Source organism: Phacochoerus africanus, chromosome 4, assembly GCF_016906955.1.
Source record: "Phacochoerus africanus isolate WHEZ1 chromosome 4, ROS_Pafr_v1, whole genome shotgun sequence".
Classification (NCBI taxonomy): Eukaryota; Metazoa; Chordata; class Mammalia; order Artiodactyla; family Suidae; genus Phacochoerus; species Phacochoerus africanus.
The window spans coordinates 141,364,763-141,390,296 of NC_062547.1; the positions used below are offsets into that span (position 1 = coordinate 141,364,763).

General features: G+C 46.6%; 2 long non-coding RNA genes across 2 annotated transcripts; one reads left to right on the forward strand and one right to left on the reverse strand.

Annotated features, from left to right (window-relative positions):
* The first annotated feature begins 4,545 nt into the window (after positions 1-4,545).
* On the forward strand, positions 4,546-21,738 carry LOC125126408 (uncharacterized). Its single transcript, XR_007134622.1, has 3 exons — positions 4,546-4,733; positions 8,611-8,697; positions 20,216-21,738. It is a non-coding gene; the product is annotated as an uncharacterized LOC125126408 (long non-coding RNA).
* LOC125126407 (uncharacterized) lies at positions 19,832-25,251 on the reverse strand. The gene is made up of 3 exons (XR_007134621.1): positions 24,997-25,251; positions 24,779-24,903; positions 19,832-20,334 (listed from the first exon to the last, which is right to left on the reverse strand). It is a non-coding gene; the product is annotated as an uncharacterized LOC125126407 (long non-coding RNA).
* Between the last annotated feature and the right edge of the window lie 283 nt (positions 25,252-25,534).

Sequence of the window (25,534 nt, forward strand, 5' to 3'; positions counted from 1 at the left end):
AACGGATGGGTCCACAGATCAGGCTGGAGGCGTGGCTTAGGGGGTCTGCCCGCCCCCTGGATGGTGCTGGGTGCAGGGATCCTGCTTAGTTCCCTACTTTTGCTCCTGGCACCTCAGAAATGACAGGTTTGGTATCTTGTTCCTTTTCTTTCTTTTTTTCTTTTTCTTTTTCTTCTCTTCTTCTTCTTCTTCTTTTTTTTTTTTTTTTTTTTTTGGTCTTTTAGGGCCGCACCCGCGGCGTATGGATGTTCCCAGGCTAGCGGTCCAATCAGAGCTGCAGCCGCTGCCCTAGCCACAGCCACAGCAACGCGGGATCCAAGACGTGTCTGTAACCTACATCACAGCTCACGCACCGCCAGATCCTTAACCCACTGAGCGAGGCTAGATACTAGTCGGGTTCGCTAACCGCTGAGCCACGACAGAAACTCCGGTATCTTGTTTTTAACTTGCCTCAACTGTGCATGCATGCAACTATTGCTAGTCCTTTATAGTTTCGTGGTATTCTGTCGCTTAAGAACTTTCTTCAGGGGCAAGCACTGTAGTTAAGGGTCCCATGTTCCTCTCTCACCTCTGACGTAGTGAGCTGCTGTTACCAAAGGGCTTTGCAAGAAGGCTGGTGGGCTCTCTGTGAGGGGTGGGCTGCAGGGAGAATTCCAGACGGAACAGAAGTTATGAGTTCCCAGGATTCCCAGCGAGCTGGGTCGCTGGGGAAGTCAGGAGGGTGTCTTTCTGGTGGGGGAGGGGGGAGTGGATTATTCTTTTCCACTTGAGGAACTTGTTTCTCTTTCAGGCTGGGCTCCCCCATTCACACTTCCCGTCGTCGCAGCCCGACTCCTTCTCAGTCAGACCTGAGAGCCGCTGTGTGGCTGGCACTGGTGACACCTGGTGGCCAGTTGCACTAGAACAGAGGCAACCCGACCATCGACCTGTTCTGGCCCCTCTGGTTCATTCCAGAGCCTTGACAATGCTTGGCACAGAGTAGGACCCCCCCCCCTTTGAGGAAGGAAGGGATGGATGGATGGATGGATGGATGGGTGGGTGGGTGGACACAGACTGTAAAGAGGAAGAGGAAGAAAAGATGCTGGCTCTCCGGGCCTAGAGATATAACCAGGTGGACCAACCAGGACCACAGGACGGGGCCAGACAATTCCGCCACTCCAGGATGTGCAGACGGAAGGGTCTCTTTTGCTTCCTTCCTCTGTGCCTGTCCCTGTGGCTCCTGGAAGGTGAGGGAAGGATCTATTTGGGAAAAAGGCTGAAGTTAATTAAAAGCTGCTCTGCATCTGAGCTTAATTGAGCAATGAATAGAGACCATGGGCTGGGTTGGAAGTCCCTAGATGAGGCTCCTTTCAGAGAGAGGACATGGAGGCCCAGAGGGGGCAGGACTCTGCTTAAGATTCCTGAAGTCCTCCCCACAACCTCCAGCTAGATGGAGACATCCTTGAGGGCAGAGGGCAGAATACCTCCACTCCCAATCCAGAGAAGATCCATGACACGGTGATGGTCTGTGTTGGCTCTAAAGGGCATCTGCTGGCTGGTTTCCTTTGGCACCTTCCCTGTGGGCTGGGCAGGGCCTGGCCCTGCTCCGAGCCTGGCTTTCTAGCTTTCCTTCCTAGAGACTGTAATGGGCCCCTTGTTTCGAATGGGCTTGGGATTTTTCTGATGGTTCAAAAAGCCAAGCGAGACAAACTTGCCGGAGTACAAAGATGCTGTCCCCAGCAGCCCTGGATGAACCAGGGGGCACTCGAAAGCCCCAGCAGAGAAGCAGGCATAGATCCATGAGGCCACAGAGAAGAAAGCTGATCTACAGGCACAGGTTCTCCTTGGCATCCTTGGGAGGTGGGTGTATCCCTAAACCAGACCCTCATGGGTGACAGCTTGAGGGGAACTGGAAGGCTCCGATACCCCACCCCCACCCCGACCCCCACCCCAGTGCCTCCCTCTCCTCCACCCTCAGGGCTAGCTTATTCTTAGCTGCTCTTCTTTCTCCTCCCACCATGTCAGATCCTGGGGCTTGGCATATGCCCAGATATTCATTCACTCAGTAGTCAACAAGTATTTCTTGAGTCCCTTCTCTGTGCCAGACATCTTGCCATAGGAGCTTACATCATGGTTGGAGGAACAGACAAAGAACCATGTCAGGCAAAACTCCACGAGTGCTGCTTTTTGTTTTTGTCTTTTTAGGGCTGCCCCCCGTGGCATGTGGAGGTTCCCAGCTCACAGCAACACGGGATCCTTAACCCACTGATCGAGGCCAGGGATCAAACTCGAGTCCTCATGGATGCTAGCCGAGTTCATTAACCGCTGAGCCACGACAGGAATGCCCACAAGTGCAGGGTTAGGAGTATGCCCAGGGCTTGGGAAAAGCAAGACGAGGGTAACCCTTAACGTCAATTTGAAGGAAGTGGAGGTGGTATAGTCTCTAGGCAAGGGGAACCTGTGTACAGGCCAGGAAGAAAGAGAGCCCTGGTATTTCGAATAGCCACAAGAAGTAGCTCTCAACCATGGGAGGCTTGTTAAATATGGGTGCTTGTCCCAGGGATTCTGATTCCTGGACCCGGATTGGGAACCCAGACTCTGCATATTTAACAAGCTCCACCAGTGATTTTGCTGCAGGTGGGATGAGGCACAACATGTAAGGGAGCTGTGTGAACGATGGGCTGGAGACTGCAGGGGCTCGGCTGTAAAAGCCTGGCGGGTCAGACCCAGGAATTTAATGTTTATACCAAAGGAATCAGAAGGCCACTGAAGAACGTTCATCCAGGGAACAAGAATCTTTGCAAAGATCCTTCTCTAGCTGCAGTGTAGAAAGTGGTTGGAGAGGATGGGACTGCTGGACAGTGTGGCCTTCCAGCCTGGAGTGGATGTTGACTTGAATTAAGAAAGAGGCAGTGGGAGATCCCGTCGTGGCACAGTGGTTAACGAATCCGACTAGGAACCATGAGGTTGCGGGTTCGATCCCTAGCCATGAGGTTGCAGGTTTGACCCCTGGCCTTGTTCAGTGGGTTAAGGATCTGGCGTTGCCCTGAACTGTGGTGTAGGTGGCAGACTCGGCTCGGATCCCACGTAGGCCGGTGGCTACAGCTCCGATTCAACCCCTAGCCTGGGAACCTCCATATGCCACGGGAATCGGCCCCAGAAAAGGCAAAGACCAAAAAAAGAAAAAAAAGAAAGAGGCAGTGGAGGAGTTCTCGTTGTGGCTCAGCGGTAAAGAACCCGACTAGTATCCATGAGGACACGGGTTCCATCCATGGCTTCGCTCAGTGGGTTAAGGATCCTGTGCTGCCGTGAGCTGCAGTATAGGTTGCAGATGCAGCTTGGATCCCGTGTCGCTGTGGCTGTGGTATAGGCTGGAGCTCTGATTCCACCCCTAACCTAGGAACTTGGGGGAAGAGTAGGCACAGGAGCATTCAAAGTCCCTGGTGATGTGCGGGCTGCGAGATAAGGGCAAGGAGGCAGCCAGAGGGCAAGGGAATGGGTGACGAGGAGCCAAAACCTGGTAAGAGAAGTTGGGGTGTAAGGAACCCCCTAAAACCGAGTTCCCCTGCCAAAGTTATGATTAATTTCTCGTCTAAAACTTTATTCCCTTTCTTGGCCTGTCCCTGTTCCCCTCAGGACTGGAGAATATCAAAGAAAAGGGGGGCCTGCAACTTGAGCAGGGTCCTAGGGGACCTTCCCAGGGACAAGCCCCTCTGGGTCCCCAGCTTCTTGTTGGGCTTTCCCTGAGTTCCAAAGAGCAGATTCAGGCAGTTAATAATTGCAGTAAGTAGTGTTCCTCCTGAGGGTACATAGATAACAATGTGAGTTGTTCTGCCAAAACTAAGACCCCTGCCCAGTGAAGGATGGTGAGGACACGCTGATGACAAGCATATAGACTCCAGACCGGACGGAATTAGAAGGTTGATGATTAAGCTTCCTGAAGCATCACCCCATTACCTCATCACGGAGGAGTCAGAAAAATGTCCAGGAGCTGAGCTTGCTTCCTGCCACCCTCATTCCGAATGTTGCCTTCAGAACCCCTTGCCCGAAAGCCATTTAGGCATTTTGATCATAAGCTGCCTGGCTCTGCTTGCTTGGTGCCCTGCAGTAAACGCTGTAGTTTCCTTCACCACAATCTAGTGTCAGGAGATTGGTTTTGCCGCACTTCGGGCAAGCGGACCCCAAGCGGGTAATAACCGAATCCAATACGGAATCTAAAGGGTCTGAGGTCAGCGCACCGCAGCCACGCCTGTTGCCTGAGAACACAGGCTGAGAGAAGGAAGGTACCACAGGTCAGAGACCCCAGAGTCAGGAGACCCCACAGTCTGGTGCATCCTGAGTCCACAGGAGGTCAGAGACCACCGGAGACGCCTAGCCAGCGGCTAGGTCCATACTGGTTCCTCCGTCCGGCGGGTGACCCGCCCCAGTGGCTGCCTTTCCCGGCATGCTTCTGGGCGGTCACCTCCCGGGCTCCGTTGCCAAGGGCCCGGCGTCCGCTAGATGGCGCTGCTCCGTGCATCCCGATAGGCCCCGCCTGCCGCTGGGCGGGCGCCGGAAGGATGGGGAAGGACCGGGAAGGACCCGGAAGGCCCTGGGGTCGCGGGTTCAGGCCGTAGCGCCGCCTCTGGGGCTGATTCGGGCCCGCCCTGCGGCTGCGTTCGGCCCTTCGGAACTGGAGCCACTTTTCAGCTGCCGCTGGCTCCCATCTCAGCGCTTTTGCACCGAGAGTCGGTGTTTTTGCACGCTTCTCCCAGGTGCGTAAAGCAGAGAATTAAGCACCATCGTTGAGAACGCCCTCATCCTCACACCCACACCGGGCGGCGGGGGGGGGGCACGGGGTCTCCAAACTGTCCCTTAGGACCCTTCCCTGACCCCTGCCCTTTCTCAAAACCGCTGGCATGACAATTAAAAAAAAGACTCCAGGATCAACTGCTAGCGGTGACTTGAGGAAACCATTTTCCCGTGCTCTAGTTTCCCTTAAAATTAGATGGACATAAAATAGTTGTTAGGACTAAATAATCTTTTTCATTACCAAGCAAGTGGTCAGTAATGATCAGCTGTTTAACATTTCTCATTTCTCTTTGCTGGAATAGACTCACTGGCCCAAACTCCTCAATGGCTTCTTTTTTTTTTCTTTTTTTTTTTGGTCTTTTTGCCTTTTCTAGGGCCACACCTGCAGCATATGGAGGTTCCCTGGCTAGGGATCTAATCGGAGCTGTAGCTGCCGGCCTACACCACAGCTCACAGCAACGCAGAATCCTCAACCCACTGAGCAAGGCCAGGGATCGAACCCACAACTTCATGGTTCCTAGTCGGATCCGTTACCCACTGAGTCATGACAAGCCTCCTCCTCAATGGCTTCTGACTGTGCTCAGGATCCAGTGCCAACCTTTAGCTTGGCTTCCAACGCCCTTTCATTCCCTTTTCCTGTCACTTTCCATCTCTTCCTTCCTCCCGTCCTTTAGCTTTATCATAGACTCCTCGGTACCCTGGCCTGAATACCCTTTTTCCATTTTCCTTACCTGCTAAAATTCCTCTCACCGTTTGAGACCTATCTCAAAAGCCTTTCTGTCACATACCTTACAGTGATCCCAAAGCGTTAAGATTTCTCGAATGACATTATTAGAAACAAAATAGAAAGACTAAGGAGCAGTATGCCATGATGATAAACATGTTTGAGCACTCTGTACTTAGTTTTAGGGACAAAAATGGCTGGGGAGGTGACTGAGCTGGAAAATTAGAAGATGAGGGAGGCTGAAAAAAAAAAAAGAGCTTCCCCTACCCCTTAGCCCAGCTGGTGCCCAGACCCCAAGGAGGCTACCTCCTCAGGAGCCAATGCAGGTCTTTTGAACAGAACTGATTTATAGGTTCTTGGAGGCAGGTTCTCTACACTCATTTGAGCGACTTTTCCAGGTGTGGGATAGATGCCACTGAATCACCTGCCCACTGGCATCTGGTTCCCTGAAAACCAGAAGCAAACACATATGAAGAGCCAGCCAGATCTGGGGCACTTCAAACTGATGGAGGGTCTGAGCTGGCAACCTCTGTGGGGAATCTAGAACCCTGTAGATCTTTGTAAATAATTGGCCCAATGTCCTTTGGCCCCCAACTAGGTCATCCAATCAAAAGCCTCTGCTCCACCGGGCCAACCCGGTGAGTACAGAATATAAAACCTCTTCCCAACCATCTCAATCCTTCCCCAATACTTACGTGCCAGACCTTGGGCTAAACAGTGCTGGGTAGATGCGGCAGATAGAACAGTGTCATTCGGGCCTTCTTGGGACTCACTCACAGTCTACTGGGGAGATGAGTAAACCATGAGGACAAGATGTGACAAGTACCATGAGAGGATTAAGAGAACTAAGAACAAGCCATGTCACGCAGTGGTTAGAGACCCAGACTGGCATGGCTGATGCTGTAAAAGTGCTTAGCGCCACACATGGCATGTAGGGGGTGATCAATACATATTTACCTGATGCCACTCGCCCAAGAGGCTATTGAAGATGCAGACGTCTAGGGGCCAGCTCATCCTGTTAGCCTTCTGCCCTCTCCCTAACAAGTGGGAACTACTCCTGCTGAATCTCTGTAGCTACTGTCCACAGTCCCTCTGAGCCAGGAAGAGCACCTTGCTTCACTCACGGATGACCTGGGTTCATCTCTTGAACAAAGGACAGTGAAGGAGGAGGCCAGGGGAAACAGCAGGAGGATAATGGGAGCAAGATGGGGGGAGGGGCTGGAACCTCTGGAGGAGGAAGCTCAGGCCCTTGGGGTACCAGGGAACACCAAGGGCCCATTTTGTGGAAGGGGGCCCCTGGGAAATTTATCTTGGAGGTCTATCTGCGTAACAATGAAAAAGCATTGGAGTTCCCTGGCGGCCTAGTGGATTAAGGATCCACCATTGTCCCTGCTCTGGCTCTGGTCACTGCTGTGGCTTGGATTTGATCCCTGACCCAGGAACTGCTACACGCTGTGGACGCAGCCAAGAAAAAAAAAAAAAAAAAGCTTAATTATCCATATCAAAGGAAGAGAAGGGACTCCCAGCCACCTTGGCGCTGCCAGGATCCTGTCCCTAACTCTTCAGATCGTCAAAGACACAACTGCTCATGCCAAAGAGTATCCAAAAGGAGGCCACAAAAGTGCTCGGGCCGTCTTTCTTGCTCCTGCTTTTCTTTTGACCCAAACATTTAGATTTCCTGTAGGGCTTCTTACTCTGAACTTTATTGGGCAATGGGGAGATGGGAGTTCCAGGCATGGCTCAGTGATTAGCAAACCTGACCAGCATCCGTGAGGATGAGGGTTTGATCCCTGGCCCTGCTCAGCGGGTTAGGGATCCGGTGCTGCTATGAGCTGTGGTGTAGGTCACAGAGGAGGCTTGGATCCTGCGTGGCTGTGGCTGTGGTGTAAGCCAGCAGCTGCAGCTCTGATTGGACCCCTAGCCTGGGAACCTCCATATGCCTTGGGTGCGGCCCCAAAGACAGAAAGACCAAATAAATAAATAAAGCCCCAGTTAGAGGCCATCAACGCCTATCACTACCCAAGTTTTGCCAAATATGGGCTTTTCTCCCTTCATTACAGGATTAATACATGCTCATTTGCACATGAATTAGAAACCACAGATAAACAACCAGAGGAAATATTTGGTATAATAAGTTGTATCGTTTTTCCTCAAAAATATGACAAAGTACATTCTGAACCTTTGCTTCTGTCACTAAAACTTTCGGCTGCACAATTTGTCATGGCGGGAGGGGGTGAGAGGGGGTGTGTGCGCACCCCAAAAGGGATGGAGGGGTGGCTGGACTGGGAGAGCTAATCCCTTTGTGACCCCAGGAGAGTCTTAAATGATTGGAGAGGCAGTGATGGATGATGGAGGGTATTGAGAATCCCAGTGGATGGCCTGGAGGTGAGAGAGGGGCCTGGAAAAAACGTAGGGTAAGGGGAGCTCGGGGAAGCACCAGCAGGAAGGAGAGGACCAGAACGGCGGGTTTGGAAGCACCGCTGGCCTGGAGGGAGGGTGCACCAGGCTCAGCGTCCCAGCAGGACTTTAGGCGCCAGCCCGGCCCTTTTGTTGCCATCTCTTGGAGCCGTTAAGGACCTTCCGCCTTCTTCTCCTTGTCTGTAACAGACTGTTCTTTCCAGAATAGTTCTGCGGGGTTTGGGACCTATTAAGCACTCGATAAATACTAGCAATTATTATTATCAAGTCCTAAAGAGACGGTCTGAGTGTGCTGCGTGCTCAGTAACAAGAGGCCATTGTTATGTATTCCCGGGCCACCTCTGGAGGTCCAGGGATCAAAGGGGGCCTGAGGATCCTGAAGGTGAAAGCCCTGCCCGAGGCTCCAAGGCTCCCCCAGGAAGGCCTTGTGATGATTATGAAGCCTGGGCAGGCACCCAAGCCCAAGCTGGGCGCAATCACCCACCTCCTCCTTCCCTGGAAGAGGCCAGCGATCCCTCTGCGGCCTTGGCAAGAGACATTTAAAGATGCAGGTGGAACCCGGAGAAAGCCACGCAGAGAAGCCGGGCCAGGTGAGAATGTTCTCGTCGCTCCTCCTGCCAGCTGATAGCATGCGGGTAAAGAATGGGAGGTGCTGCCGTGAGCACCCCCCGACCCCCTACTTCCTTCTCTCCCCACAGTGTTTGACCGACTGTGCCTGGAACTGGGCCGGGGAGAGGAAGTTACAGAGGGTTTGCAAAATAACTTCCCCTCGCTTCTGAAGGCAGGTGAGTGAGCCCAACCTGCAGTAGGAGGGACAAAGACTAGACGGCGAGAGGGATTTTATTTGCCTACAGACAGCAGTGTTGAGTGAGCTAGGTTAGAAACCCTCTTTTGGAGATCTGTAAGAATGATAACTGCCCAGTTAGGTGCCCGGTGCCTAGTACATTAGCTTCCCATGTCCTACAATAATCCCATTGAGTCAGTGTTATTATTATCCCCAGATGAAGAATCTCTACTCAGAGCTGGGGAAGCCCCTGACCCAGTATTATTCCGCAGAGTTAATGGCAGTGGGCAGAACCTCCATCCAGTGGGCAGCTCTGCCTCTTGGACAACCACCTTCGGGGGGGGGGGCGGTGGCCCCAATTTAGAGCCTCCTCCGCCCCCCAGTGCCTTTCAGGGATTCTTGTGTTTAATTTGTGGTGTTGAGTCACCTAGGATTCCTGATGGCTGTGGATGCTGTTGATCACTGGGTACCATTAGCTGGGGGCTTCCATCGAGTTACAAAGAGGGCTCATAAGCCACTCAGCAGAAGTCCCCAGTGTCTTGCCTTCAGGACCAGGGGCCTTATTCAAAAAGGGAGCCACCGGGAGTTCTCTGATGGCCTAGCGGGTCGAGGCTCCTGTGTTCTCACCGCTGTGGCTCTGGTTGCTGCTGTGCGGCGTAGGTTCAATCCCTGGCCCAGGAATTCCCACATACTGCCTGTGTGGCAAAAAAGAAAAAAAAAAAATACAAAAAAAACCAAGAGAGAACCTGAAATAAACGTTGCAACTCTCATTTAAAAAACAAAACAAGACAAAACAAACAAACAAAAAAAAACAAAAAGGGAGCCATCACATGGGAGGCTCTCATCTTGAGGGCGTGGGGGGATGGGGTCTGGGTAAGGAGACAGGAATTGCACAAGCATTGCCATTCATTCTTTTTTTTTTTTTTTTTAATTGAAGTATAGTTGATTTACCATGTTTCAGGTGTACCAGTAGCACCTTGTTTATTTTATAAATAGTAGTGGGTATATGTTAATTCCAAATTGCTGATTTATCCCTCCCCTCCTTTCCCCTTTGGTAACCATGTTTGTTTTCTGTGTCTGAATCTGTTTCTGTTTTGTAAATAAATTCACTGGTATCATTTTTTTATTAGATTCCACGTATAAGTGATATCCTATGGTATTTGTGTTTGACTTACTTCACTTAGTATAATATTCTCTAGTTCCACCCATGTTGCTGTAAATGGCATTATTTCATTCTTTTTTTATGACTGAGTAATATTCCATGGTAGGTATACAACATCTTCTTTATCCATTCCTCTGCTACAGCCATAGCAATGCTAGATCTGAGCCTCGTCTGCCACGTCCACCACAGCTCAGGACAAAGCCAGATCCTTAATCCACTGAGCAAGGCCAGGGATCGAACCTGCAACCTCATGTTTCCTAGTCGGATTTGTTTCTACTGCACCACGGGAACTCCTCCCCATTTATATATATATATTTTTTTTTTTTTTGGTCTTTTTGGCATTTCTTGGGCCGCTCCCGCGGCATATGGAGGTTCCCAGGCTAGGGGTCTAATCGGAGCTGTAGCCACCAGCCTATGCCAGAGCCACAGCAACGCGGGATCCGAGCCGCGTCTGCAACCTACACCACAGCTCACAGCAACGCCGGATCATTAACCCACTGAGCAAGGGCAGGGATTGAACCCGCAACCTCATGGTTCCTAGTCGGATTCGTTAACCACTGCACCACGACGGGAACTCCTCCCCATTTATATTTTAAAAGAGAAATTTTAATCCCCAGGAGTAAAGCTTAAGGTGCAGATTCTGGGGCCGAGGGAGGGGGTGGTGAGACTGGGGAGAAAGTGTAATCCTCATGCACGGCAGGTGGGAAGGTAACATGGTGCAGCTGCTTTGGAAAACAGATTCTCAAAACATTAAACGGAATTTTCATATGACACAGCAATTCTACTCCTAGGTATCTACCCAGAGAAATGAAAACACAAGCCCACCCCAAGACTTGCCTATGAATATTCACAGTGGCATTATTCACAACAGATTAAAAAGTAGAAACACCTTTGGGGTTGTTTATCAATCCACTAATGAATGCATAAGCAAAATGTAACATATCCAAGCAATAGAATACTATTTAGTAATGAAAAGGAAAGGATATTGATACAGAATAGGACATGGGTGAGCTTCAGAAGCATTATGCTCAGTGAAAGAAACTAGACACAAAAGAACACATCAGGCTTTCTCACTGCAGCAGCTCCAGTCACTCACTGGAGGTGAGTGTGAGTGGTGTGAGTTCAGTCCCTGGCCTGGGAACTTGTGCATGCTGCAGGTGCAGCCAAAAAAGCAAAACAAACAAAACAAAAAACAAGAGTTCCCGTCATGGCTCAGTGGTTAATGAATCCGACTAGGAACCATGAGGTTGCGGGTTCAATCCCCGGCCTCACTCAGTGGGTTAAGGATCCGGCGTTGCCGAGAGCTGTGGTGTAGGTTGCAGACGCAGCTCAGATCCGGTGTTGCTGTGGCTCAGGCGTAGGCCGGCGGCTACAGCTCCAATTCAACCCCTAGCCTGGGAACCTCCATAGGCTGTTTGTACAGCCCTAAAAAAGACCAAAAAAAAAAAAAGAATAAAAAAGGATACCTATTGTATGATTTCACTTATATGAAATGTCCAAAAAAGGCAACTCTGTAGAGGCAAGAAGTCAATTCCCGTTTCCGTAGGCCTGAGGGACTAGGACTGAGGAGGGACTGTGAGAGAGCACAAGGTTTCTTTACAGGTGATGGAAATGGTCCAAAATCAGTTTGTGGTGGAGTTCCCGTCGTGGCGCAGTGGTTAACGAATCCGACTAGGAACCATGAGGTTTCGGGTTCGGTCCCTGCCCTTGCTCAGTGGGTTAAGGATCCGGCGTTGCCGTGAGCTGTGGTGTAGGTTGCAGACGCGGCTCGGATCCCACGTTGCTGTGGCTCTGGCGTAGGCGGGTGGCTACAGCTCCGATTGGACCCCTAGCCTGGGAACCTCCATATGCCACACGGGAGTGGCCCTAGAAATAGCAAAAAGACAAAACAAAAAAACAAACAAACAAAAAACCAAAATCAGTTTGTGGTGATAGTTGCATAACATTAGAAATATACTAAAAATCATTGATTTGTACACTTGAGTGCATTTGTTGTTGTGTAAGTTATAATGCAAGAGAGCTTTTAAAAAAGGATGACTAATGACCAGTGCTTTATTGGAAGTATGAAAAAATAGGTAACTGCAAGGATTTTTCTGCAAAACTGTCTAGGTATAGAAAAATCTAAAGTATTCACATCCTTTGTACTTTCACTTCTAGGAATTTAATCTAAGGAAATAACTAATGGGGCAGAGACATTTATACAAGGATATTTCCTGCAGCACTGTTTAGAATGTTGAATATTTGGAAATAATCCAGATGTCCTCTATTAGGGAGTTGGTTATACAAATATGGAAGGCTATGCAGCTCTTAAAAAGCATAAAATAGGTCTCTGTATGTTGACATGGAAATATGTTCATTGATATGCATTTTTTATACAAAGGTAGACTAGATTAAAATAAGCCCTCATGTATCCATTACCCAGCTTCAATAGTTATTATGTCGGGGTTCCCGTCGTGGCGCAGTGGTTAACGAATCCGACTAGGAACCATGAGGTTGCGGATTCGATCCCTGGCCTTGCTCAGTGGGTTAAGGATCTGGCATTACTGTGAGCTGTGGTGTAGGTTGCAGACGCGGCTCAGATCCCGCGTTGCTGTGACTATGGTGTAGGCTGGCGGCTGCAGCTCCGATTAGACCCCTAGCCTGGGAACCTCCATATGCCATGGAAGCAGCCCAAGGAATGGCAAAAAAGACCAAAAAAATAAAAAATAATTATTATGTCATAGGCAAATCATATTTCATTTGAACCTCCACCTGTTTATTGGTTGTATCATTCTGAAGCAAATTCCAGACATTATTTCATCTGTAAAATATTTCAATACATGTCTCTGAAAGAACACAGCTCTATAAAAAAATAAACAGGATCATCACACTTTTAAAATAGTAATAAATTATTTAAGATCCTCAAATCTAGCCAGTACTCACATTTCTAATTGTATCATACATTTTATTTTTAATTGTTTGAATCAAAATATAAATAAGGTCCACATACTGAGATTGAAATAATTTTTAATAGTTTTATCAGTATGTAATCACATACCACATAAGTCATCCGTTAAAGAGTGCAATTTGGTACATTTTAGTGCATGTGCAAAGTTGCACATTCTTTACCACAACCAATTTTAGAGTATTTTCACCCCCTTAAAAGTAACCTCTGCCCCCACAGCTCCCCCATCCCCCAGCATCTACGTTCTGACTCTATGGATTTGCCTGTTCTGGACATTTCACATAAATGGAATCATACAGTATGTGGGCCCTTGTGACACTTATTTCACTGAGCATTTTTTCAAGGTTCACCTATGTCATAGCATGTACAAATACTTCATTCATTTTTATTGCTGAATAGTATTCCACCACATGGATATACCACATTGTGTATACTCATTCATTCATTGATAAACATTTAGGTGATTTCCATTTTTTTTACTATTATGGATAATGCTGCTATGAATATTTTATACAAGTTTTTGGTGTGGATTCTTAAATATCTTTTGATTTATAAGTTTCCTCTCTGTGTGGATTTTTGTGTATGTGTGAGCATTCTCACTTGCAGTTTATTTGTTTTTTGTTTGTTTGTTTTTGTCTTTTTTTTTTTGCCTTTTCTAGGGCTGCTCCCATGGCATATGGAGGTTCCCAGGCTAGGGGTCTAATCCGAGCTGTAGCCGCCGGCCTACACCAGAGCCACAGCAACTTGGGATCCGAGCCGCGTCTGCAGTCTACACCACAGCTCACGGCAACGCTGGATCATTAACCCACTGAGCAAGGGCAGGGACCGAACCCACAACCTCATGGTTCCTAGTCGGAGTTGTTAACCACTGAGCCACAATGGGAACTCCACTTGCAATTTATTTGCCAAAGAAACTATGTTGTTATTCTCACAATCTGAATTTTGTGTTTGCACTTCCGAGGTTTTTTTGTTTGTTTGTTTGTTTGTCTTTTTGTCTTTTCTAGGGCCGCACCCATGGCATATGGAGGTTCCCAGGCTAGGGGTCCAATTGGAGCTGTTGCCGCCGGCTTACACCAGAGCCACAGCAGCTCTGGATCCGAGCCGTGTCTGTGACCTACGCCTCAACTCACGGCAACACTGGATCCTTAACCCACTGAGTGAGGCCAGGGATCGATACCACAACCTCATGGTTCTTAGATTCGTTAACCACTGCGCCACGACGGGAACTCCCCAAGGTGTAGTTTCAACTGTTACTTCATAGTTGGATGAAGAAATCTGATGGTAATAAACACTCATTCATAGTTGGTGAGATGTATTTCTACCAGAAGGCAAATAGTGTCTGGTTGTCTCTTTCTAAAAAGTTTGCAGCTGGAGTTCCCATTGTGGCTCAGCAGAAACAGATCTGACTAGCATTCATAAGGACAAAAGTTTGATCCCTGGCCTTGCTCAGTGGGTTAAGGATCCAGTGTTGCCATGAGTTGTGGTATAGGTCGAAGTTGCGGCTTGGATCGTGTGTTACTGTGGCTGTGGTGTAGGATGACAACTGCAGCTCTGATTTGACCGATAGCCTGGGAACCTCCAAATGCCGCAGGAGCGGCCATACAAAGGCCAAAAAAAAAAAAGTTTGCAGCCATCTATGCTTCATGCCTCAATTAATTTCCTAGAGGCTGCAAAATGCTGATATTCTATCATTTCTTCTTAAAATGTTAGTTGGAGTTCCCGTCGTGGTGCCACAGAAACGAATCCAACTAGGAACCATGAGGTGGTGGGTTCGATCCTTGGCCTCGCTCAGTGGGTTAAAGATCTGGTGTTGCCATGAGCTGTGATCACAGACTCTGCATGGATCTGATGCTGCTATGACTGCGGCGTCGGCTGGCAGCTGTAGCTCTGATTCGACCCCTAGCCTGGGAACCTCCATATGCTGTGGGTGTGGCCCTAAAAAGACAAAAGACCAAAAAAAAAAAATATATATATATATATAAGCTGGAATACTTCTATCAAAAGACATTTACCCTTGCCTCCTATTTTGTTAACAGGTGGCGTAATACAGGTTTGACAAACAAAAGTACATTTTATTTTTTATTTATTTTTTGTCTTTTTGCCATTTCTTGGGCCGCTTCCATGGCATATGGAGGTTCCCAGGCTAGGGGTCGAATCGGAGCTGTAGCCACTGGCCTACGCCAGAGCCACAGCAACTCGGGATCCGAGCCGCATCTGTGACCTACACCACAGCTCACAGCAACACCGGATCCTTAATCCACTGAGCGAGGCCAGGGATCGAACCCACCACCTCATGGTTCCTAGTCGGATTCGTTAACCACTGAGCCACACCAGGAACTCCCTTTTCTTTTTTGTGGTTTTTGTTGTTGTTGTTGTTGTTGTTGTTTGTCTTTTGGTATATGGAGCTTCTCAGGCTAGGGGTCTAATCAGATGGCCTACGCCACAGCCACAGCAACGTGGGATCCGAGCTGAGTCTGTGACCTACACCGCAGTTCAACAGCAATGCCGGATCCTTAACCCGCTGAGCAAGGCCAGCGATCGAACCAGCAATCTCATCGTTCCTAGTCAGATGCGTTAACCACTGAGCCGTGACAGGAACTCCGCAAAAGTACATTTTAAAAGATCCATGTTCGTAGCAGCATTATTCACAATAACCAAAGGTCCAAATGTCCATCAACAGATAAATAGGTGTACACACAATGGAATTTTATCCAGCTAAGTTCAGAAGGAAGGACATTCGGACACATGCTACCACATGGCTGTCCACTGAGAGCATTATGTTACGTGAAATAAGGTAGTCACAAAAGGATCAATACTGTATGTTCCACTTTTTTGGGGCTGTCTAGAGTAATCAGGTTCATAGAGACAGAGAGTAGAATGGTGGTTGCTGGGGACTGAGGGGAGTGGAAATGGGAGTTATTGTTTAATGGGTGCAGAATTTCTGTTTTGCAAGATGAAAATAATTTCTGTGGATGGATGGTGGTAGTAGTTGTACAACAATGGAAATGTGTTTAAGGCCACTGACATGTACACTTGAAAATCGTTAATATGGCACTTTTCGCCATATTTGTATTTTACCACAATTAACATTTTTTAAATTTTACAAATGCATTTAATTTATTTTCTTTGACCATGCCTGCAGCATGTAGAAGTTCCTGGGCCAGGGATCAAGCCCAGGCCACTGCAGTGACGATGCCAGGTCCTTAATGGGCTGTGCCATAAGGGAACTCTTAGAAAAATGTAAGGTACATTATAGAATGGAGTGCTACACAGTAATAAAAAAGGACACCTGTGGATACAGAGAACTGAAATAGATCTCGAGGGTATTATGCTGAGTGAGAAAGGCCGGTCTCAAAAGGTGTCTCAGAGCTCTTACATACTCTATGAGTCCGTGTATATATCATTCTCAAATTGCCAAAACTACAGAAAGGGAAAGTAGATTAGTAATTGCCAGAGGTTACTGATGTTGGGGTGGGCAGGTGGTAGACATGGCTGTAAACAGGTACCGTGACACGATGACTGTAGGAATGGAACAGCTCTGCGTGTTGATTCCAGTGGCTGTTACAGGAATCTGCCCCTGTGATTAAATGACATTTAAAGTACATACACACATTGTACCAACATCAGTTTCCTGGTTTTGATGCTGTACTACCATTATGTAGGATGTAACTATTGGAGGAAGCTGAATGCAGGGCGCACTGAAACTTTCTGTACTATTTTTGCCACTTCCTGTGAATCTGTAAGTATTTGCTTCTTTTTCTTTTAGGGCCACACCTGCAGCATATGGAAGTTCCCAGGCTAGGGGTAGAATTGGAGCTGCAGCTGCAGGCCTGCACCACAGCCACAGCAACGCCAGATTGGAGCGTCTTCTGTGACCTACACCACAGCTCATGGCAACACCAGATCCTTAACCCACTGAGCAAGGTCAAGGATCGAACACATGTCCTCATGGATGCTTGTCGGGTTTGTTACTGCTGAGCCACCACAGGAACTCCCTCCTTCTTTTTAAGTCTGTAAGTATTTCTAAGGTATATTTCAAACAGTATATTTATAGAACTTCATATGTATTGTGAGTCCATTCTTTTTTTTTTTTCCCCACTGATAAGAAGTAGATTTTTTAATATATTAGGACACTTGTAAAGGCTACAGGCTGGCAGGCACGAGGGCTCTGCCCCAAGAACTAAGTGGGCTACATTTTGATGATCAAAGGAAAAGTGGGGAGGGGAGGAAGATCACCTTCTTCCTCTTCCTTTGTAAAGAGGCGGCAGGAAAATGAGGCACGAGAGGATGGTCATGTCCCAGGTCTTGGGTGGTTCCTGGGCTTCTTGCCCGAAGGAATAACAGGGGCTGTCTTAATAAAGTGAACGCATTTTTATTGAGAGTGATACACATTCCATAAGCAGAATGTGGTCAGTCTCAGAAGGTAAGTATGAGTTCACTTCTGTAAAAAAAAAAAATAGGAGTTCCCGTCATGGCACAGTGGTTAACGAATCCGACTAGGAACCATGAGGTTGCGGGTTCGGTCCCTGGCCTTGCTCAGTGGGTTAAGGATCCAGCGTTCCCGTGAGTTGTGGTGTAGGTCACAGACGCAGCTCGGATCCCATGTTGCTGTGGCTCTGGTGTAGGCTGGTAGCAGCAGCTCCGATTAGACCCCTAGGCTGGGCACCTCCATGTGCCGCGGGTGTGGCCCTACAAAGACAAAAGACAAAAAAAAATTAAAATAGGTATTATTTATTATTATCCTCATTGTATATTTGAGAAAACTGATGTCCAGGATAAGGGTTGATTGTCAAAGTCAGCCTGTGTTCTTTTTTTTTTTTTTTTGGCCACCCCGTAGCATATGGGGTCCATGGGTCAGGAATCAGATCCAAGCCACAGTTTTGACCTAAGGTGCAGCTGCAGCAACCTCGGATCCTTTATGCCAATGTGCAGGGCTGGGGGTTGAACCTGCATCCCAGCACTCCCAAGATTCTGTCAGTCCTGTTGTGCCAGAGGGGAATTCCCAGGCTATCTTCTTTTTGGCCACCCCGTGTCACATGGAGCTTCTGAGCCAGGCATCAGATCTGAGCCTGGAACTGAGCCGCAGCTGTGGCAATGCCAGATCCTTAGCCCACTGTGCTAGACCAGGGATTCAACCTGTGTCCTAGAGCTGCCAAGAGGCTGCTGATCTCGTTGTGCCACAGCAGGACCTCCCCCCAGTCTGGGTTCTTAACCTCTATGTGTACCGTGTGTGTGTGTGTGTGTGTGTACACACAATGTTTACATTAACAAGTTTGGAGAGACACACAGCATTTGTTATGGTACTTATTCCTGGGAAGGTAGAATTAGGGAAGGGGGCTTTAATTCTCAGCTCTTTAGGTTTCTGTATTGTTTGATAGTAAACATATGTGACTTTATAATCAGACAAAAATATTAAAAGAAAATTTCACGTTAAGGGAAAAAAGGTAGAGCTAGCGAGGCACCCCCCCCCCCCTTCCATGCCCTAATGATGGATCTGGGTTACGCTACAATAGTCACAACCTAATTCTGAAAGATAAAGCTTGGCAGGTGAGCCCCAAGCTTCTGTTAGGACATCCCCAGTTCCCTGCCCTATTTTGTGTTCATCTCTGACCATTCTGCTTCCTTTGGGTCCAGCCATCCCTCTAAACTTGCGTAGATCCTGAACTGTACCTGGGTGGGGCTGGTTGCAGAGGAAGGACACTCTTCCGCTTGGTCCCCGGCCCCACCCGGTGCAGCTGCCCCCTTAGTGACACCAGCACCAGCGATGTAGGGAGTGGCCTGGCTGTACCTGCTGCTTTCTCTGGGCTGACGAGTCTCAAAACAGACCCGTGCCTGTTTCCCATTGGTTAACTTTTATTGGAACAAGAACCTTCCCAAAAGAATGCTTCTAGAGCATCAGTAAAAATAGATGTTGAAAAAGTGATAATATTCACGCAGAACCTTGCTGCCAAATTCCAATTCTTTCCTGGGAACAGAGTTAATGTTAAAAGGTCATGAGACCATACATAGCATTAAATAAAGTTTGTCAGTTTTCTCCTTTAAATGAGAGACTTACTTCAACCAGAAGTTCAATTTCTCTAATGTAAAAATTAGAGGGAAATCAGCAATACTGTGATCTGGTCTGGATACAATTCACCTGAAGTCTTTGGAATGTGGTTTTTTTTTTTTTTGGCTTTTTAGGGCTGCCCCCATGGCACATGGAGGTTCCCAGGCTAGGGGTTGAATCAGAGCTACAGCTACCAGCCTATGCCACAGCCACTCAGGATCCAAGCCCCATCTTCGACCTACACCATAGCTCATGGCAATGCTAGATCCTTAATCCACTGAGCAAGGCCAGGAGTTGAACCTGCAACCTCATGGTTCCTAGTCAGATTCATTTCCACTGTGCCACCATGGGAACCCCTTACTTCATTTTCTTTACCCACTGAGAGGGAAGACAGCAAAAATATCCTTGAAATCAGTGGAGTTATTTAGGGAAGCCCATAGAAGAGAAAGAATTTTATTTTTTTATTTATTGTTATTTTTAATAGCAAAAGCAAATCATGCTTATTATTTTAAAATGTAAATAATATAGAGGAGTATGTAAAGCAAACGTGCAAATAACTTCTCTCATTTTTCTCATGCAATTCCCCAGGGATAGTTAACAACTACTGTCAAAATTTTGGTCTTGGGAGTTCCCTGATGGTCCAGTGGTTATAATTCAGTGCATTCACCACTGCAGCCCAGGTTCAATCCCTGGTCTGGGAACTGAGATCCCACATTAAGCTGCTGCTTACCTTGGTGGAAAAAAAAAAAAATTTGGTCTTCATCTGTTTAGATCTTTTTCCATGCACATTCTAACACACACACTCACACACCACCAGAATATCATGAAGATTGAAAAAAAAAACTTTCATTGGGTTATTACTTAGAATAAATTGTGCAAATATCAAGTGTAAACAGCATCATGAGTTTTATGTGTGTATATATCATTGAGACCTTTTGTAACCCACAAAAATGAAATTATATCAACTACAGTTTGCTACAGTTTTGTTTTTTTGGTTTTATTTTTCCCTGATCAGTGGCATGCATAATTTGTGGGGCCAGAAGATCGAACCTAAGAGACAGTGGCAACCTGAGCCATAGCAGTGACAATACCAGATCCCTAACCCACTAGGGAACTCTTATATATATACATATATATATATATAAATCTCAACAATATTGTGATAGTTCTTCCACAATGGGACATAGACAGCTAACATTCTTTTTATGGTGGCATAGTATTCTGTAGTGTGAATTTCAGTATAATCTTTCCTAGTTGATGAATAGTTTTTTGCTGTTACGTGTTATTAGATTGTAAAACTTTAAGGGGACTTTTTTTTCTTTATGAAAGAATAATATGGGCTTAACATAAAACATGGAACATTTCAGAAATGTATGGCTCAGGAAGCAGAAGTCCTCCATAATCCTCTCTGAGAAGCCATGAATGCAGGTGCTCTTCTCTGTGTCCCGCACATACATCCTCTATGTTGTGTCGTCTCTGTAAACTACTGGAGAAATAAATAAGGTTATACTATGTATCATGTTTGCTGCTGAGGCCATACTGGGTCCTAATTTCCTTTCCAGCAGTGAAGGGACTGGGCCCTTTTAAGCTATAGACTATGAGCACCACCAAGTCCTCAGGCATGGGGACTTCATTCAGCTGTCCACGTTGCCCTGTCTCATAGTCCTTAGACCCTCACCTGTTCCTCCAGGGCGATGGGGTGTGCTCTGAGCCTGCCGGAAGCCACCCACACTTTGCTGATAACACTGTCATCCTAGCCACAGCGTTCACGGCAAGAGCAGTGGTGGAGGACTCTTGGGAACCCATCTCAGCTTCACAGAAACTGAATTTGTAGACGTCTCTCAAGGGAAAAAGGATACCTGGGACCAGTTTTTTTTTTACAATACTGCTTTTCTCAGAAAAGTGATCATCATATCATAGCTAAATTTTTTTTTTTTTTTCTTTTTCGGCTGCCCTGCACCGTATGGAGTTCCTTGGCCAAGGATCAGATCCGAGCCCGTTTTGACCTACACCGCAGCTGCGGCAACACCGGATCCTTAACCCACTGCCTGACAAGGGATCTTGCTGTTTGTTTGTTTGTTTAAGGGCTCTTCTGTCTTCCCCCAAAACTTGTGAGTATAAAGAGGGTTTTCTTGAGCTGCTTTACTTGGCCAGTCATTCATGAATTCACTCAACAATTGTCTTTGATACGCCAGCCACTGAGGACTCAAAGAGGAACAAAAGAGACAATATCTCTGCTCTGCAGAAACTGACAGTCTATTGAATGACATAGTTGTCCAGCAAAGTGTGATTAATCTCTGATGGCAGGACTCTACTCCAAGGGCACCTAACCTAGTCTGGGGCGACTGGTCAGGAAAACTTCCCGAAAGATGATTTTTAGGCTGAACCAGTCTGCCGACAAACCTAAGAAAGTTATAGGAGTCAGGTGGCAAAGTTAGCATCATTTCTTTAGTTAGCAATTCTTCCAAAGTAAGGCATGAATATAGGGCCAGGTCCCAACAATATAATAAATGCTGGTAGGCAGGACACAGCCCAAATTATATATAACAAGAGAGAGTGGCTATGCAAAAAGAATGTAAAATCGAGTACAGTTCTTTGGGTAAACCACTGTTCTGATTGTTGATCATGAAAAAATGAGCTACTTCAAACTCACAAAGTCTAATTTTCCTAGGAAATAGTTTACTTCAAATAGCCTCGAACAGCGGTACTATCTTAGAGTCTGGAATGTTTGGGGATGTTCTTATGTTTTAAATCTACTCCTTAGAAAATATCACAAAAAGGCATCATACTGATGCAGCTAAAAAATCAATTCCTGATTTACCTAATACTCCTTACTCAGTTATTATGATCATTTTGTCTTTTTAGGGCCACACCCGCAGTATATGGAGGTTCCCAGGCTAGGGGTCAAATAGGAGCTGTAGCTGCCAGCCTACACCACAGCCACCGCAACGCCAGATACAAGCTGGGTCTGTAACCTACACTATCATAGCTCACTGCAAGGCGGGATCCTCAACCGACTAAGCAAGGCCAGGGATCGAACCAAAACCTTATGGTTCCTAGTTGATTCGTTTCCACTGCGCCATGATAGGAACTCCTCCTCAGTTATTCTAATGAGACACAAAGAACTCTCCTACAGGGTTGCCGAGATCCAAAAATAGGGAGTTCCCAAATTATTTGTGCTTACTCTTTACTCAGCCCACAGCAATCCTCTGCCTATTTATGTTAATGAGATTGTCCTCCTTATTTAATCACAGCTTTCAGCTCTGGAAACACCTTAGCCCAGGGAAAGCCTTTAAATACTATGGAGCTTGTAGTATTGGGTTAACAACCAAGAGTGGAAATCAAACTCCAAGACTCTTCCATGTGCTCACGATTTCAGCAGGACAATGGAAGGTAAACTGAGGCTCTAAGATCCATGTAGGGTAAGTGGGAGAAAAAAAATCACCGCAAGGAGAAATCTATCACATAGGAAGATCTAAAAATTCTGCCAACTCTTAACATTTTAATATTGTTTTATTTTATTTTATTTTGTTTATTTTGTCTTTTTGCTATTTCTTGGGCCGCTCCCATGGCATATGGAGGTTCCCAGGCTAGGGGTCCAATCGGCCTACGCCAGAGCCACAGCAATGCGGGATCCGAGCTGCATCTGCGACCTACACTACAGCTCACGGCAACGCTGGATCGTTAACCCACTGAGCAAGGGCAGGGACCAAACCCGAAACCTCATGGTTCCTAGTCGGATTCGTGAACCACTGTGCCACGACGGGAACTCCTTATTTTAAATACATACATTTGCATATAGTAAAATCCTGGACCTTTAATTTTTGAGGGTTTTTTTTTCTATTTTGTAATGATTTTTATTTGAGTTTTGACAACCGAATATACGTACTTGTATAACCTCCACCCAAAACAATACGTAGAACATTCTGTTATCCCAGAAAATATCTTCAGTCCCTTTCTTGTTAATTCGCCTCCTCAACAACAGCACTTTTTTGACTTCAGACACCAAAAATTAGTTTGTCTGTTTCTGGAATTCACATAAATGGAATTGTACTGTTCATATTCTTTTGTATCCCTTCTCTTTTGCTGAATTGCTTTAAGATTCATCTATGTTGTTGCATCAGTGGTTCATCCTTTTTTTTGTTCTTGTAGAATTCCATTGTATGACTTGCCATAATTTGCCTTCCCACTATCCTGTTGGTGGCTGTCTGGGCTGTCTCCACCTTGGGCTATAAATGAATAAGGCTATTATGAACATATGTGTACAAGCATTTTTGTGGACCTGTATTTTCTTTTTTCTTGAATAAATATTTAAGAGTAGAATTGCTGGGTCATATGGTAGATGTATGTTTAATTTTATAACAAATTACCAAAAAGTTGTCCAAACTGGTTGTGCCATTTTACCCTCTCATCTGCCATGTGTGACGCTGCTATTGCTATACTTCCTTATCTTCACTTTTGGTCACTTAACATCAATGTTTTTGATTTTACCCACTTAGCCAGGGTGTAAAATGGTACCTCATTATGAGTTTCATTTGCATTTCCCTGATGACCTATAAATTCCAAAGTATTTGAAAATAACCCTTGGTCAAAGAATATATCATAGGAGAAATTAGAAATTTTTTTTTTTTTTTTTTTTTTAGGGCTGCACCTGCAGCATATGGAAGTTCCTGGGCTAGGGGTCAAATCAGAACTGCTGAGCCACAATGAGAATTCCTAGAAACCATTTTAAACTGAAGTAAAATGCAAACAAAGTATTACAGAATTGTAAGATATAGCCCAAAAAAGGTGCACTTTAAATGCTTTATTAGACAGCGCTTATACTGGAAAAAAGAAAATGTTTAAACTTGGTTATCTAGGGGAGTAACTGTCCTGGCTCAGGGGAAACCAATCTGACTAGTATCCATGAGGACACAGGTTCCACCCCTGGCCTCAATCAGTGGGTTAAAGGATCTGGCGTTGCTGTGAGCTGTGGAATAGGTGGCAGACCCGGCTCAGATCCTGAGTTGCTATGGCTGTGGTGAAGGATGGCATCCAATGCAGTTCCCATTGGACCCCAGCCTGGGAACTTCCATATGCTTCGGGTGTGGCCCTAAAAATTAAAAAAAAAAAAAATTGTTGGATGATAGGAGTATGGTTGAGTTTTATTTCCTTCCTTTTGCCTTTTGCTTATCTGTATCTCTTGCAACAAATATATATTGCTTTTTAATACAAAAAATTTTTTTCTTTTTTGCTTTTTAGGGCCACACTCGCAGCATATAGACATTCCCAGAGGCTAGGGGTCGAATTGGAGCTTTAGCTGCCGGGCTTCACCACAGCCACAGCAACGCCAGATCCGAGCCACCTCTGTGACCTACATCACAGCTCACAACAACGCTAGATCCGTGACCCACTGATCAAGGCCAGGGATCGAAACTACACCCTCATGGATACTAGTCAGATTCGTTTCCGCTGTGCCACAATGGGAATTCCCAAGAAAATTATTGCTGAAAAAAAATTTTTTTAAATCTGACCAACAGGCTTTTTTTTTCTTTTTTTTCCCCGTCTTTTTTTGGGAAGTTCCCAGGCTAGGGGTCAAATCAGAACTGCAGCTCAGCCACAACACCAGATCTGAGCTGCGTCTCCCACCTACACCACAGCTCACGGCAGTGCCGGATCTTTAACCCACTGAGCAAGGCCAGGGATTGAACCCATGTCCTCATGGATACTAGTCAGGTTCATTACCACTGAGCCACAACAGGAACTCTGCAACAGGCCTTTTTATACCTTTTCCATCACAGTTCTTAGGAAGGAAAGATTTGGGACTGTGGTATATTTTTCTTCACCTCCAACCCAAAACATAACCCCCTGGGGCAACTGGATACAGCTTTTCCTTCCTTCAGCTCAGGAGTCCAGTGTGGCCCTGCCCAGTTGGGCCAGCCTCTACTTACCATACAAGGCGGTACAAGTTATGCTGCTGGCCTTTTGTGTGCCTTTTGGCCAGATCCTCTCCTTAGGGGCGCTCCAGTTTCTCCTCTCTCAGTTCAAGAGTTAGAATCAATGATATTCAAGGCCCCTTTCAGATAGAGGAAAGAACACAGATTTAATCAGAAAATCTTGAGGAGAACTTGAGAATGTGGGCATGACCTCCCAGGAAAATATTCCTTACTGTTTTTCCATGTGTCTCCAGCCAGATAAAAAGCACCTCCCACCACAGGCCCTTTAAAAGCAGCGAGCCTTGTAGTTTGCTGGTCCTGGTGCAGGGCTCCACACCCAATACACAGTGAACTTGCTTTCCGTCTCCATCCCTCCTAAAAACATCCCCAGAATAGGTTTTCTAAGTTTGCTTCTGATGGTGTTCTAAACACCAGGTTTTTGTTTTTTGAGTATAGTTGATTTATAACATGTTAATTTCTACTGTACGACAGTGATTGTTACACGTATGTACATTCTTTTTCATATTCTTTACCGCTTGGGTGCATCACAGGATAGTAAATATAGTTCCCTGTGCTTTAGAGTAGGGCCTTTTTTTCCTTTTCTTTACTTTCTTTTAATGGCTGCATCCAGGGCATATGGAAGTTCCCAGGCCAGGATTGAATGTGAGCCGTAGCTGCAACCTAACAGCAGCTGCGGTGAGGCGGGACCCTTTAACTCACCGTGCTGGGCTGGGGATAGAACGGCTCTTCCCCAGCAACCCCAGCCGCTGC